Raw genomic sequence first — 14,911 nt, forward strand, 5'->3', positions numbered from 1 at the left:
CCATGCAAAATGAAAGCCACTCTTTGTTAAAGAAGGAAAGCCACTGTGAGGATCTCAGTGTGGAATGAAACAATCTTTCCTCCCTTAGAAAATGCATGCATGATCCAGGTTAGGAACCCCTATTGTAGGCTTAATATATCTTGAGGGCATCAGGGTAAGGAAGATTGATCTAAGCTATTTTCAAAAGTCCTTGACTGACGTCATTTCATTAGAGCTGGTCCAATCCCAGGCATTGTTCCTTAATATTCCTTAAGGTACCTGGGAAGTGGCAATTATTGTAAGGGTGGATAAGCTTATCAGTAGGTATTGGGCAAATATTTACTTCTAGAGCCCTGTTTTCCTGGTGGGGCTTCTTTGTCTTTAATAGCTCATTATTAGCAGAGGTTGTAATGAAGTTTTTGTTATCATTTTATCCTGAAAAAGCTTGCCTGTATTGCTAGACTTTTCCCCCCAGTATCTTACGTAGGGCAATTTGGCAACAACAAAAATGCTTGCCTCTTGTTTTGTTTCTCCCCATCCTGTTGATATTGTTTTGGCATTAAAAATCAAATAGAAAGAAGCAGATTAACGGCTCTTGTTCTATGTTTATTGTTCTGTTACAAAGGCAGTTTCTTGCATAGAGTTAACTTTGTTCCTTCTAAACAGTTTACTGGGCTGACAGTGTTTATAAAACAGCAGCCAAATTTACAGCTGAAGCAACTATTTATGCTACCTGTATATGTGCTGGATCCATTACACAGGGCTTTTCTGCATAGCAACCTCAAGCTGCTTCACTCCCATGCTGGAAATGAAGCCAACTTAAGAAATCCATTTCGGGATTTCAGGTCCTTTCTCCGCTTTTGTCTTGGAGATGGCTTGGTACTCTCTCCATACTACAATTACCATGGTGGATTCCTGTGCTACTGTAATCGTTTCACTTGTGCTGGGAAAGCAAGCACAAATCATTTCCCTTTCCATGGATGGATTTTTGAGGACATGTGGTTTCCGTTAATAGACCTTTTGTATGCAGGCCCCTCCCCTGACTCATATTTGACATGACCCATCTGGTGTCTTCATTGGTAAAATAGAAGACCAGACCACCATTTTACCATTATTTCTGTTATTTGGGCTAGAGGGGAAAATGGAGAATCTAGTCAATTTCACCTGGCTAAAAAAAAAAGAAAAAGAAAAAAGAAAGGCCCAGGTGTTTCACCTTTCCTTTAATGAAGGGGGTGGGGGAGGAAAGCAAGCTCCATAGCGACCATTCTTCCTGTGACTTGAACTGGAAGGGAAACTGACAGAACTGTTGTCAATTCTGGCTTTAAATTTTGTCAATCTTGCCACTGTTTCAGCGCCCACCAGTGAACCTGTAAAATAACAATAAGACACAGATCAGCCTTGTGCCATTCCACCATTGTATGTGTATTAAAAAAAAAAAAAAAAGACCTCCAGCATTTCACAGGCCCACCAGAAGTTCCCCTGACAAGGTTACTTCAGAAGGGGACAAGCCCTGGGCAAAATGGCCATGGTGGGAAGTGACCAGTGACTGGAGGGGAAGGGGTGTTCCTGCTACATCACAAGGTAGCCAGCTGGAGTGTAGGTGGAGTCCTTACAATGAAATGAGATATAGCTAGCAAACCAGACAGCACCGCTTGTGCTGGCAGAGGTTGGAAAATTCTACTTTTGAAGAAAAGATGTGTGTGTGTGCGGGGGTGCCTTCTTGGTGGGCTGGGTGTGGGTAGAAGACAATGTCGTGCATTCCTTGAGAAACCGCAGCCTGTATTTCCACTGGGGCAGTCTGGTTGTGGACATCAGTCCACAACCCATTGCAACAAGATTCTCCCTACGGGATATTTTAAAGTGTGCAGGTAGGCATACATGGTGAAGATACCATGTTTTATGTATTGTCGAGGGCTTTCACGGCCCAGAAGACCCACACCAGCCATACCATGTTTTGTTAAAAGCAGCTGTGTGTAAGGGTTCCCCCCACCCCATGTACCTTAACACCTCATATCTTTTGTTACGACAATTTCATATATTATAGAGAGATAAACATGGTTTGGAGACTTGAGTATAAAAACCAGGGAGTTGTAAACAAGGTTACTGCTGTTCTTTGCTCCACAGCCAGGTGGGAAACACCACGAGGGGTTAAAGGAAGGTATGCATTTTAAAAACATTCATTCTGAAGGGAGGATTAAATGAATTATCCTTAAAAGAGCTTGAGTTCATAAGGATTTGGAGGAAAAGTGATATGTTGTGATATCCAGACACTTAGTAATTTGGGAAATAATTTCAGATGAAGTATTTGGTGTGTAATGATTTTGAAAAGAGAAAAGAGGAGCAGAAAAAGAGAATAACAGAGACAATAGGGTAACTTGGCTTACTGCCATGTTAGGCTTGGTTAGAATTATACTATGAACTCAAAAATATATTTTCCACCCAAAACAATGCCAAAGTTTTGTACCAGCTTTGTACTGCTTTGTTCTATTAAGCCCAAGTAGCATGCAGTACTCTTGACAGATTATCCGGAGAGAATGTGGCCTTTGACAGGGAAAAAAAATCCCAAACCATTACCCTTTCCATAGGAAGTTTAGACTTTTTTTTTAATAATAATTTTTATTCAGAATTACATTATACAGATAAAACTAATACAAACTACAAAAGCTAAAAAATATAAACATAAAAAATAAACATAAAAAATAAACATAAAAAATTAGAAAAATTAGAAAAATAAAAAGGTGCAGAAAAAGAAGAAAAAAGAAAAGAAAGGAAAAGAAGAAACCTCCCACTTTGTCTCTAGCAAGTACAATTAACATTAACAACTTATTACCATCTCTTAAAATACAATCAACTATCTCTTCAACCCATATCTCTATAAACAAATCTTTAAAGCCTCATCATTCCTTCTTAATCAGCAAAAGTCCATTAAGGTTTATCAGAAATAATGATGTAATTATTACAAACTATATCTAATAAACCCACTTTGGATCTTTCCTTTTACATTTATATCTCATTTTCTATTCAAACAAATCCCACCATCTCTTCTCTTTGGATAAACAAAACCTTTAAAACATCATCATCTGGTCCTAGTTAGCATAAATACATTAAACATTACCAGAAATAGCAAAACCCATCTATTTTAACCTTGATCAAATAAATCAACTTTATATTCTTTCCTTAGTTCCCTCAGATAATATCCAAGCATCTGTTTTCTTTTCATGCTTTCTTTGTCTCTTCTCACAAAATCATTGGCAACTTTAATAAGCCCTTTTTGTAAATATAGTATAAAGAGGTTATCCACATCACTCTTCATATTCTCACTGTCTCTTCTCATGAAATCATTGATAACTTTAACACATTCCTTTTGTAAAGCCAATATAAAAAGATTATCCACATTGTTCTTCTGGTTTAGTATTTGTATGTCTTTTTAAATTGGTAAAACATCAGCTGGTTTCATTTGTATATCCAACAATTCATCTTTTTGTGTCTCCACTATTTCATCTTTTCCCGTCTCCTTCTTATAGGCTGTCATTTTTAAATTCACATTTAAATAAATTTCAGCTTTATTCTGTGGAACTTATTTCTCTTCCATGACACTATCTAGTTTATCTATAATAGCAGATATCTTTAAAATTATTTTCTGATCCCAATAATCACAGAACTCTCTCAACAGATCTACTGATAGATCCATTGATTTCCTTCTGGTGCCCTCTAGTGATGAACCTTTGAAGTCATCAGTTTTGTTTTTGTTTTTGAGATGTAAACATAGAAAGTTTCCCATGGGAAGGATTCTTATAATTAATTTCAAAGTCTTAATTCAAGTCCATCTGGACCCTTAATCTGTTTAAAACTTTCTAAAATCAATTCTCTAATCACTCTTTTGCTGTATATAGTCCCCAGGTAAGAACACCTGATTTAAGGAATAGAATAGAATAGAATAGAATAGAATAGAATAGAATAGAATAGAATAGAATAGAATAGAATAGAATAGAATACGTTATTGGCCAAGTATGATTAGACATACAAGGAATTTGACCGGTGCAAAGAGCTCTCAGTGTATTTGCATAGCATCAGGAAATAAAGAATAATAAAAAGTAATAACATTATATACTAAAACTATATATAAGTCAGAAGAGGAGAATTGGAGGAAGAATAATACTGCGGCTATTGACTAACATATATTCATTTTTTAAAAGGAGAAGCTATTATCCAACATATATTCACATTTAACAGAGCATTATCAGTCATGTCTTAGCAGTCATATCTTATCACGCATTGTCAATCAATATGTCATGCTACATTAATTAGGTGTTCAGCAAAGCAATGGCATGAGGGAAAAAACTGTTCCAATGTCTAGATGTTTTAACATTCGGTGCTCTGTAGCTCTGTCCTGAGGGAAGAAGTTGAAACAATTTACGTCCAGGATAAGAGGGATCTGCAGATATCTTCTCTGTCCTCACAATATACAGATCTTCTATAGAAGGCAAGCAGATTGCAATTATTCTTTCTGCAGACTCAACTATCCGTTGGAGTCTGTATCTGTCCTGTTTGGTTAGGGAGTCAAACCAGACAGTTATAGAGGAACAGATAACAGACTCAATGGTTCCTCTATAAAACTGTACCAAAAGCTCCTGAGGTAATTTAAACTTCCTAAGTTGATACAGGAAGAACATCCTTTGTTGTGCCTTTCTGATGATGGTTCTGATGTTAAGCGTCCATTTCAGGTCTTGGGAGATTATAGAACCCAAGAACTTGAAGGACTCTACTACTGATACTGGGCTGTCAAGTATAGTAAGGAGAGGGGAATTAGAAGGGTTCTTCCTAAAATCCACAATCATCTCCACAGTTTTGAGTGTATTCAGTTTCAAGTTGTTATGACTGCACCACAAAACCAGTTGTTGAATCTTCTGTCTATATGTTGACTCATCACCATTTCGAATGAGACCAATGACAGTTGTATCATCTGCGAATTTCAGAACTTTAACTGAAGAGTCTCCTGAGGTGCAGTCATTGATGTAGAGGGAGAAAAGCAACGGAGAGAGCACACATCCCTGAGGGGCACCTGTACTGATTAACCGGGTACTGGATATAGTTTTGCCTAACCTCACGTGTTGTTTCCTATCTGTTAGAAAGCTGATTATCAGCTAAGGACAGCCCATAGATAAGAACAGAGCCTATTGTAGCAAAATTTGAGTTAAATAAACAATGATTTGAGTTAAGTACACAGTGGTTCAAGTTCATTACACAATACTTATACAGTATTATGCAATAATACTCTTCTGGCTTACATACAAATTCGACTTAAGGACACACCTTGGGAATGGAACTCGTTCTTAAACTGGGGACTTGTCAGGTTCAGCCCAAGAACTATAGCGAGACAGTCCAGAATCAGTTTAGCTCCTTTATTAGCTTACACCTAATAGACAGAATCTTGCCAGACTAATTCTAATCCGCAACAACAGGAACAATAACCATGATGCCAGTCTCCTTCTCTTGACTTTTCTACACTCTGGCTGGGGGCTGAGGAGGTGCTTTCCCTGGAACCTCTCCTCCCCCTCCCGGCAACCTTGAAGTTCCATTCCAGATTCCTCCCCATTCATGTCTTCCAGCACAGAACTACCTGTATACCAAATTTTTATTTTTATTTTTACAAAACCTTAAACTTGTAATTAAAACTTATTTCTTAAAGGATTGAAGAAAAATTCCCCAGTGAATACAATAAAACTTGTGGTTCTGAAGGTTCTCAATCTTTAAAAAGCAGTAAAAAAAAAAGTAAAATCCAAAGTGATTAAGAAGTGAGATGAGCTCGGTGGAATCCTGCAACTCCCAGCTGTTTGCAAGCTGACTGCAAAAACCTCTGTTCCTGCTGTCTGCTCACAAAAACAGCGGCCCAGAGATGGGCAATCTCAAGATCTCTTCTTTCTCCAGAGAGATTTCAACAGTCTGGATCCAGCATCCCACTGCTGTTTTCAGCTGTAATGTCTCCCACTCTCTACGGGACATCAGTTCATCATTTCCTCACCAGAAGTCTGAGTAGGAAGATTAGACTATATGATGATCAGCATTGGATGTATCTTACATTTCTACTTCACGTATCTGAATCTAAACTTAACAATATGTAAGCAATTCTTTCTTTTCATGAATTAGGTGATGCAGGTGTGAATCCAGTGGCACTTTTTAACAAATGGTATCTCTGTGATGCCTGCAGCAGAGTTTAAATGGGCCCCTCCCCATACTGATTAGGTCAACACTTAAACACACTTGTGACATTATTGGAATACCACTTTTCATCTTTATCTGTCCTTCATACCACCTAAAATATGTAGTTTCTGCCTGTTCTTGGTGTTGAGGTAGAGCATACAAATATCCACGAATCAAAAGATGTTGGTATCATCCATAAGAAAATAATGAGACTTTTTTTTCCCCTTCTGTCTCTTTACTTCCTGACCCAGAAAACCTTCACATCTTTGCCAGAAAAAAAACATACATTATTTGTCACTCACTGTTTCTGGAGAGAAAGGCAACAGGTGATTAGTTGTTGGCTGTTTCTTTGAAAGGATATTTAGTTTTGACCTACATTTTCAAAGCTAGGTGTGGCTACCAGTTTGGAAATCTTCAATGGAAAATAAAACCCTTTAGATGTTATATCAGATTGTGGCATCAGATTGAAGCATCATATAGAAGCTAATAGTTAGCTTAAGTCCTTCAAAATAAGGGTGTATCTGCAGAAATCAGAGGAAATGACACTCAGAGATCTGGATGGATAGAATGTAAATTCTAAAAGAGCACAGGTAAGGTTAAAGAAATTAATTATTGCTTACATGATGCGGGCATTAAGCTCAGTTGACTTAACTTACAGTTTTTGGGCCTTTTGCTGCTTAAGTGGATCAGTAAATGGCTTAATATTTCTTTTGAACCCAAATTTGTTTAAATATTTGAATAATTATTTTGGCTGGCATCTAAAGAGAGACACAGAGTTCCTAGCCTAGTTTCTATCATCAAAGAGGACCTATTTCAAATACTTAATTTAATGTTCTGCCTTTATACTTAAGTAAATACTAACATTTTAAAGAACCAGTGTACAAAAAGTTAAACATCATTAAAATTAATGTTTTGATTTCTAAGTTAAAATTAATTTCCCTTTACAAGTCTGGTAAAAATATGCATTTTTACATGTTTTCTGAATGCAGACAAAATGAGGGCCAGCATAGCTCCCAAGGACCAGTAAGCAGTACAGAAGACCCTCTTCCCCCCTGCCCTTTGACAACAAAGGCAAGGAAGAAGATGGCAGTGGGATGTAGAGAACAGCATTCTGTAAAGGCCCAGGTGTCCATGCAAGTCTACCATAGTAGCTGTAGCTGTAGAGACTGCCTGCTACCTTGCATGCAACCACCCAATTTATATTAGCCATCACTTCTCAATTAGCTTATGAGGTACCTTTGTGTAGCTTCAGCCTGTTTTCCTTATTAGCTTTTGCTCCAGGCATGTAGTGTGAAGGTTTAATTTGGCCTGGAGAAAAGATCTTTAGTTTTTTAAGTAGATACAATGAATCTCCAGATTCCATTATATTATCCAAATATAAATGATTAATGGAAAAACATAGATAGCATTCAAATGACTTAATCTTCAGAAAGAATCTCAGACTTATTTGAAAGAAATAAGGATTGCCTATGATACTGAGAGTGTTACACAGAGACACCCCCCCCCATTTCTTTTTTTAGATGGAAATGGGACTAGGCAGGGACCTTCCAACTAGTTATGGCAATGTGGGTTTGAATGCACATTTAGTGGTCTTTGGCATCCTTCAGTAATCCTGGATGAAAAAAAATAAGGAAAGAATTCAGAACTATTTTTGGTAGACAGAAACATCAAGACCAAACTTGTTTGCATGAAATGGGACAGGAAGGTTGCTATGGAATGGGGAAGCTAGGATGTTGTGCCACATATATTAGATTTTTGTTCTTTTCTTCTATACCAGTATTTTAGATAACAATGTTCGAAACTAGGTGGGGTTTTGAATTATGATTGGAAGAAAATAGGAAGTTTGTAGAGATGGTATAATTGTGTGATGATTAGAGACTCATGCTGTATTTACCAGTCTAGCTTTGTATTTTGAACTGTATAAATTTTGGACAGTTTTCAAAGACAAACCTATGCAAAATACATTGTACTACTTAAGTTTGGATCTGCTTTCTCCTGGAAAGAATGCAGTTGGCACATTGTATCACTGAAACTGCAAAACTACACTTAGCTACACTTTCAGTTTGATCCAGATGCAGGAACCCTTCCAAGCCAAAAACCTGCTCCTTCAGAAGATAATACAGGTAGTCCTCGTTTAGCAACTGCCTCATCAAGTGACTATTTGCAGTTACAATGGTGATGAAAAAGTAACTTTATGACCAATCCTTGCATTTATGACCTTTGCAGATCTGTAAAGCAAAGCAAAGCTGAAGCGAGTTCATAAGCACAGTTGAAGTTTCATTTAGCAACTGCTTCATTTAACAACTGAGTTGCTGGTCCCAATTCTGGTTGCTAAACAAGGACTACCTGAACAGTTCCATTCAAGAGATGCAAAATACTGAGATAAGCAATTCCACCAAGAAACGTACTTCTGCCTCACTTGGATTAAATCTATTTTTTAGTTTACCCACATCATATTTCTCATGGGGTACATTCTTTGTGTCTATGATGAACAGAATTCTCAGACACCAGTTCAGTGCTGTTACCCTGAGAAAGCCAGCTACCTCAATGATATGGCTGCTCCTACAACTATGGTATAGCTTGCTGATAAGCTTGATCAATGGTCAAATTCTATGGAGGTTAAAGTTGAAGGAAAAATTGCAACAAATATGCTTTGGTGTTTTATCTTGATCTAGGATAAATAAGCCCTGAGGGCTTGTTCATCTGAATAAACACCATATTTAAATTTTCTTTGGCTACATGAAACACAGAATGAAACCAGAGGAGTAAAGTTCCCAGGCTTAAGATTTGCCCTGCTCTGCATGTGTGGAGTTGGTACTTGCTTGAAGTGCAAATTACTTGATCAAACTGGACCAACCAGGACAGAAGCCTTTATGATTGATACTCATACCTAAAATTAATTTATATAATGTATAATGCATTTTGCAGTCCCCCTTTTATTTATGCATTGGACAACATAATTAGACAGCCTTTTCTACTCTGCGAAAGAAGGCTGAGTCACAATTTGCCCAATAACACCTAGAAGATCCATAGGTACGGCTGATGGTTGCATCCTGACCTTTAGATGCACATTCCGGATTTTATTGGAGGTCCTGTCAGAGCTAGGTTGTAGGCAACACTCTAAGATGAGCTGGGACTAACCTAGGAATGAGAACGATTGAAGAGTAAAAATGAATAGACGAATGAGGCAAACCAGAAGTTAAACCAAAGATCAAATCAGAATTGAAGCACAAATCAAGAAGTAGGGCTAATGAGCAAGCCAAATGTTAGAACTGAAGAACAACCAAAAATACAGAAACACTGCAGAAGGTTTACTTAGTCAAGACAGGTTCAACTGGAACAAGCAGTCCTTTTATATTCCTTCCAGGGACCAGCTTGGGTGGGCAGAACTTTACCTGAGGATATTTCACTCAGAAACATCAATTGTCAGTTTGGTGACTTCCCATACAGGATAGCTGCTGGCTATCCCACCACCTCCTAATTGGTTCACATCAGTGACTGAAATGTAGGACAGGAAAGAACCTGAACTGCAATATTAGTGTTTTTTTTTTAAAGATGCAATGGCGAACACATGCCGATGTAATTGTTTCTAATATTTATGTTGTTAATATTCTTGTTTTTACTGTTTCCAGTGGAAATAGAATAAGGAAATAACTGCACAAAAGGGAAATTGATTTTATCTGTATCATAAAGGAAAAAAAAAAACTCTGATGTTCTAAGTTTCTATAATGACCACTTACTGGAACAGGTAAAACTTTATCAACAGAGTATTTCTGTTGTGTACCTGTAAACATATCACTTACTTTGTGTTAGTAAAGGCTCTACAAAGTGATAGTAAGGCTTTCAAAATCTTTGCTCTCTGTCCACAATCTTCTGTCCTATAGGATGTATGACCAGCATGAGCTTCCATACATTTGTGCTTTTTATTTGGATGACTAGAGCTGCCCAGATAGAAATGAAACTGGCCAATAAATGCTCCTGGTCTAATCTCATGTTGATTTTGTGCCTAGTCCACTAGGCTTCCACTAACGATAGTGGAATAGAGGAAAGACTATAAGAAGATAATTTTTATTGCATCAGACCATTTCTTAACTTATGTCAGCATTGTCAATGTTTAGCTTGTGTGTTCAAAGGCCAAAAAGGTGGCAAGAAGAATGCCTATGCAAGCTCTGGGTATATGAGACCACCTTTCCAAATCTTGTACAACGTATCACACAAAGCACTCCACCAGAGTGAGGTGTTCCTAATGCTTTGGGGAGCTCCATAGGAGCATCACTGCTTTTCTAGAGTAGCAAATATTCTTTAAAATGAAGTATTTGCTGTGTGGCTGGTCCTTGGGCAGTGGCAACGGCTGAAGAGAGAACAGTGCTAACAGAGGTAGCAAAAGCAGCAGTGATCTCCTTTATGAAAGATGGGTGCAGTGGGTGGGTGTGGCCCCAGAGAACTGGAAAAGCGTTTACCAAATTTTCATTTTCAGTATGGCAGAAGGAGAAAATTATTACCATATATACTTGCATATAAGCCCATCCGCGGATAAGCGGCCCTTGAATTTTTAACCAAAATACCATGAAAAATGCACCACCTGTGGATAAGCTGACCTGCCTTTTTCATGGTACTTTGGTTAAAAATCTGAGGGTCTGCTTATCCATGGATGGGCTTTTAACAAGTATATACAGGAAATATGTGTACTTTAAAAAAGTATTACCCTATACCCTTGAGGTTAAACCCATCTGTTCATAAGCCGAACTCGATTTTTTAGATGCATTTTGGCACCTAAAATTCTTGGCTGATCTGTGAGTATATATGGTAAATACATGACCGGAATGCAATTATATTTATATGTACTTTTAATTGATTTAAATGTAAAGATAAACAAATGTTGGATTTGTCTATCTCTAGGCCCTACTTTCTAGAATGTGGTCAAAGGCCCTCAGCCTGGATGAAGCTACTGTGTTCTTGAATGATCATGCTTGGAGACAGTTTTTCTGTCCTGTGACACAAGTGCTGATAGTGACAGACTCAAGGAGTGCTAAGTGGGGATGCCTTGATTGTCTGTGACAGGATTTGTCCCTCTGTAGCAGCTCTCCCAGCCTGGTGCCTTCTAGCTCAGTTGAGCTGGTTGGGAATTCTGGAAGTTTTATTTTCAACAAAGTTGAAATTGGGCAGGTTGCTTGAAGCAAAGTCAGTATTGCTTTGAGTCATCACAATCCGCAAGGCCATAGAGCTGAGATAACAGTAGCCACCCACACGAAAACTACCTCACCATGCCATATTTATTGCAGGGCTTGGATTAAAGGTGATTACATGCCTGACTTTAACTCCACACCTTTATCTCTGTAATGGCAAATATTTTGAATGCAGGAAATGGCTAACCTGCTTTTGAATTACTGTTTTTCTTTCATTCTCAACTGGACCTGTGTACATTACTTTAGGTTTCTATATCATCCCTCATCTGTAAATATTTTAAGTGCTGCTTTCCTTCCACTGCAATATATAAAGAAGGGGGAGTTGAAAGAGGACAAGGCCCCCACCACTGTTAGTTCTCTTTTGAGAAAAATTGTGATTTAAACATTCATAACTGGTACACCTTGCACCTTAATATCCTAATTTTAAAAAATTTAAAGTACACATTTTTGTTTCTAAACCACCCTGGAAAAACCTCTGATTTGATGAGTGGCTTATAAAAGTTAAAATACTACAGTACTCAATAAATAAAATGCCCTTTCAGTGCATTTGCTGACTGCTATTTTTATAGGAAAAGCAGCTTTAGAAGCTGATTAGATGCAGTGGTCCTTGATTCTTCCACTAGCCAATGCTTTTCCAGTTAATTTCCTTTTTAGAGAAACTCATCTGGAATTTCATGTGGCTAAAAATTACTTGTGAGCAAAGGGTTAAACACTCCCCCATCTGCTTTTCTACTGCAGTACAGTAGGCCTCCTCTTAAAGCTGTTTTTCTTTTATATCAATTAGGTGTCTTGTATTATGTTTTTGAGCGTAACAAGTATTCTATTCAAAACAATGTTAGGAAAAAATAGTCTTCATATTGATTGGATTACAGAAGTATAGGGATAATCTGGTAGTATTTGCAGTCTAATGAAGCCTTTTGCTGATCATCAGAGAAGGGGCTCAAAGTGTTCCAGACAAAGGCAGAAGATATAGTTTTATGTGTGTGGACTTAGATCTGACTGCAATAAGTTATTGCAACTTACCCTTCTTATCCAGGACTGGGAGATTCCTGGCTGACTTTTGCAAGAGACGTTTAATATAGTCCCTCCCTTTTGGTGCTATGTGTCAGCTTGTCCTTTTGTGCCTGGAAGGATTTGGCTCCACTGATTCTGTTGCACTGAAAAGGTATTGCTCACCTGCCCTGCTCCTCTGACTCAAGTCAAAACAAGTAACACAGTTTCTTTGGCACAACCAGAGTGAGGCAGTGCTGGGAAGAGAGAAGGAAGGGATTGGAAATGTGAATGAAAACTGCAGGCAGTGGCAGCGACTTGGATGTAGGGAACAAACCTCACTGATTTTCCTCTCAGTAGCAAGTATTTGGAAGCGAAGCCCCAAAAGGTAAGACAGCACAGTTGCTTTTTCATTCCCAAAGGGTGGCAAGACAGCTGCTAACTGAAAGCTAATATTGGCATATGTTAGAAAATAGCATTTTGATTTTGTTTAATAGGTGGCTTTCCAGTTTTTTTTATCTTCAGATGTAAGTAGAAATCCAGTGAAATCTGTTAATTGCTATGATGAATCAATTAACACTTGGGTTTCAAGTTTAAAAATGGGAACTTTGATTAAATCAACTAGTGTTCTGTATATTTCATAATTTCACATATTGAGATTCTATGTGGAAATTAGCAGCAGTTATAGAAAAGTCTACATACAGATTGCCACGTTTTGCTTTTATAAAGCTTTTTGCTCTGGTCAGTGACAGCTTCCACAGCTGTATGATTGTATCTAACTACTTGTGTAAAATTATTTGCAGTTTCGTACACAGATTACTTTTGCATGGGGAATCCGTAACATGAAACTTGGTCTCTAGACCCAGAAAGTTATTCTGTGGTTCCTTCAATTCATTTTTGTGTCTGGAGGACAGGGCAAAAAGTGAAGGCTATGAGATGAATGGGCAACCAGGCAAATGGAGCCAAGACAGAGAAAGGAAAATCCAAAATTGCTTTCTATACTTAATGCAGATGTCTTGGATTTTTGGATCAGATGGAGAGGAGGGAACATTCTAGGGTCACAGGCAGCACTGCATAGATGTAGCAAGATGAACAAGAATCTTTGCCTTGATGCCTTTATCCAGCCAGCAAAAGTGATGAAGAGGTGTTTTGGGAAGTAAGTCCCTGCAGTGCTGAGTGGCAAATAAAGGTCAGGGAAATCTGATGGCCTTATCAATAGGACATCACAGCAGAGAAATGGGAATTGGTAGGTCTGTACTGTTTTATCATGTAGCTGCTGACTAGGTAGCTTTCCTCATTATAGACTTGGGTTGTGATATCAAAGTTCCATAATGGATGATACTAACCAGCCAAATGTTTGGCACCAGCATACAGATAGTCCTCGACTTATGACCATTTGTTTAACGACTGTTTGAAGTTATGACGGTGCTGAAAAAAGTGACTTATGACTGGCCCTCTCACTTATGATTGTTGCAGTGTCTCTGCAGTCACGTGATTGAAAACTGGCATGTATTTACAATCGTTGCAGCATCCTGTGGTCATATGACCACCATTTGCAACCTTCCCAGGGTGCTTCCAATAAGCAAAGTCAGTGGGGGAAGCCATGTGATTTGCTTAACAACCACAGCAAAAAGGTGGTAAAAGTGGACACAACTAACTTAACAACTGCATCATTTAGTGACAGAAGTTCTGGTCCTAATTGTGGTCGTAAGTCAAGGACTACCTGTATAGCTAACTCAGCAACCTCCATATTTTTTTAAGTTAATTTGTGACTTCTGCCAGTGAGGACATCAAGTCTCCCTCTTCCCTGGTGGTGCTTTCAGTGGTGCTTTTTGATTCCTCAATACTGGCTTACTAACTGTGCTGTATCCAGTACCTTGTTAGTGCCATACCATGAAGTATGATCTGCTGGTCATTCTGCATTATGGAACAGGGCAGGTTGGAAATAGGGTTTCATTTTAATTGTAGAACTTGTATTCTTGAGCAGTTATGAAGGATGGGCACCTGCCTTCAAAGGGAGAAAGGGGAATCAGCAAAACATTAAGATGACAGGGAAGTTTACCCAGGTACAGGGAGGGACCTTGTTCCTGTCAAAAGTATTACCATCCATTTGGTTCCCATGACACAAAATAGGGCTACCTGTCCTTAGTTCAAAAAGAGTGTGAACTATATTTGTCAGAGGCAAGAATTGATGTCTCTCAAGAATTTCCACAGGTGATTTCAAAAGGAACTGCAGTTGCCTTGGTTAAATCAAAGTTAAAGGACTTTATATTCTGCCAGCTAAATATAAATATATTTTTTCATTCTATCATATATACATATGCATACTATTGATGCTATTATTCTATGCTAAACATAGAATAACACAGGGAAGGTATTTGTTGGGAGAGTATAACATTGAAGGAGCTTCTAGGGTGTACACCCTTTGTTTCATGAAGTAGAAACAGATGACCAAGCTCCACAGGGTGTGAGATAGCTGTGAGGCTGCTGGGGGAATCTGGGGTAATAATTGCAAGATTTTAATCTCTTAATTGTTCAATTAGTCAATTAAAGTA

General features: G+C 38.2%; 1 protein-coding gene across 4 annotated transcripts in view; it reads left to right on the forward strand.

The window, feature by feature from the left end:
* The first annotated feature begins 12,559 nt into the window (after window positions 1-12,559).
* The window catches only part of INAVA (innate immunity activator), a 29,431-nt gene continuing 27,079 nt past the window's right edge, over window positions 12,560-14,911 (forward strand). For 2 of the 4 annotated variants that reach the window (XM_088153085.1, XM_088153084.1), the window contains exon 1: window positions 12,664-12,744. The gene's annotated coding sequence lies outside the window, so the exon portion shown is untranslated. Of the gene's footprint in view, window positions 12,745-14,911 lie in introns of all 4 variants that reach the window. The other 2 variants (XM_088153086.1, XM_088153083.1) reach the window with 2 other exon arrangements.

This window comes from Python bivittatus, unplaced genomic scaffold, assembly GCF_059951505.1.
Source record: "Python bivittatus isolate LINGU-HERP-01145 unplaced genomic scaffold, Pbiv_v1 ctg000700_np1212, whole genome shotgun sequence".
In the NCBI taxonomy this organism is placed as follows: domain Eukaryota; kingdom Metazoa; phylum Chordata; class Lepidosauria; order Squamata; family Pythonidae; genus Python; species Python bivittatus.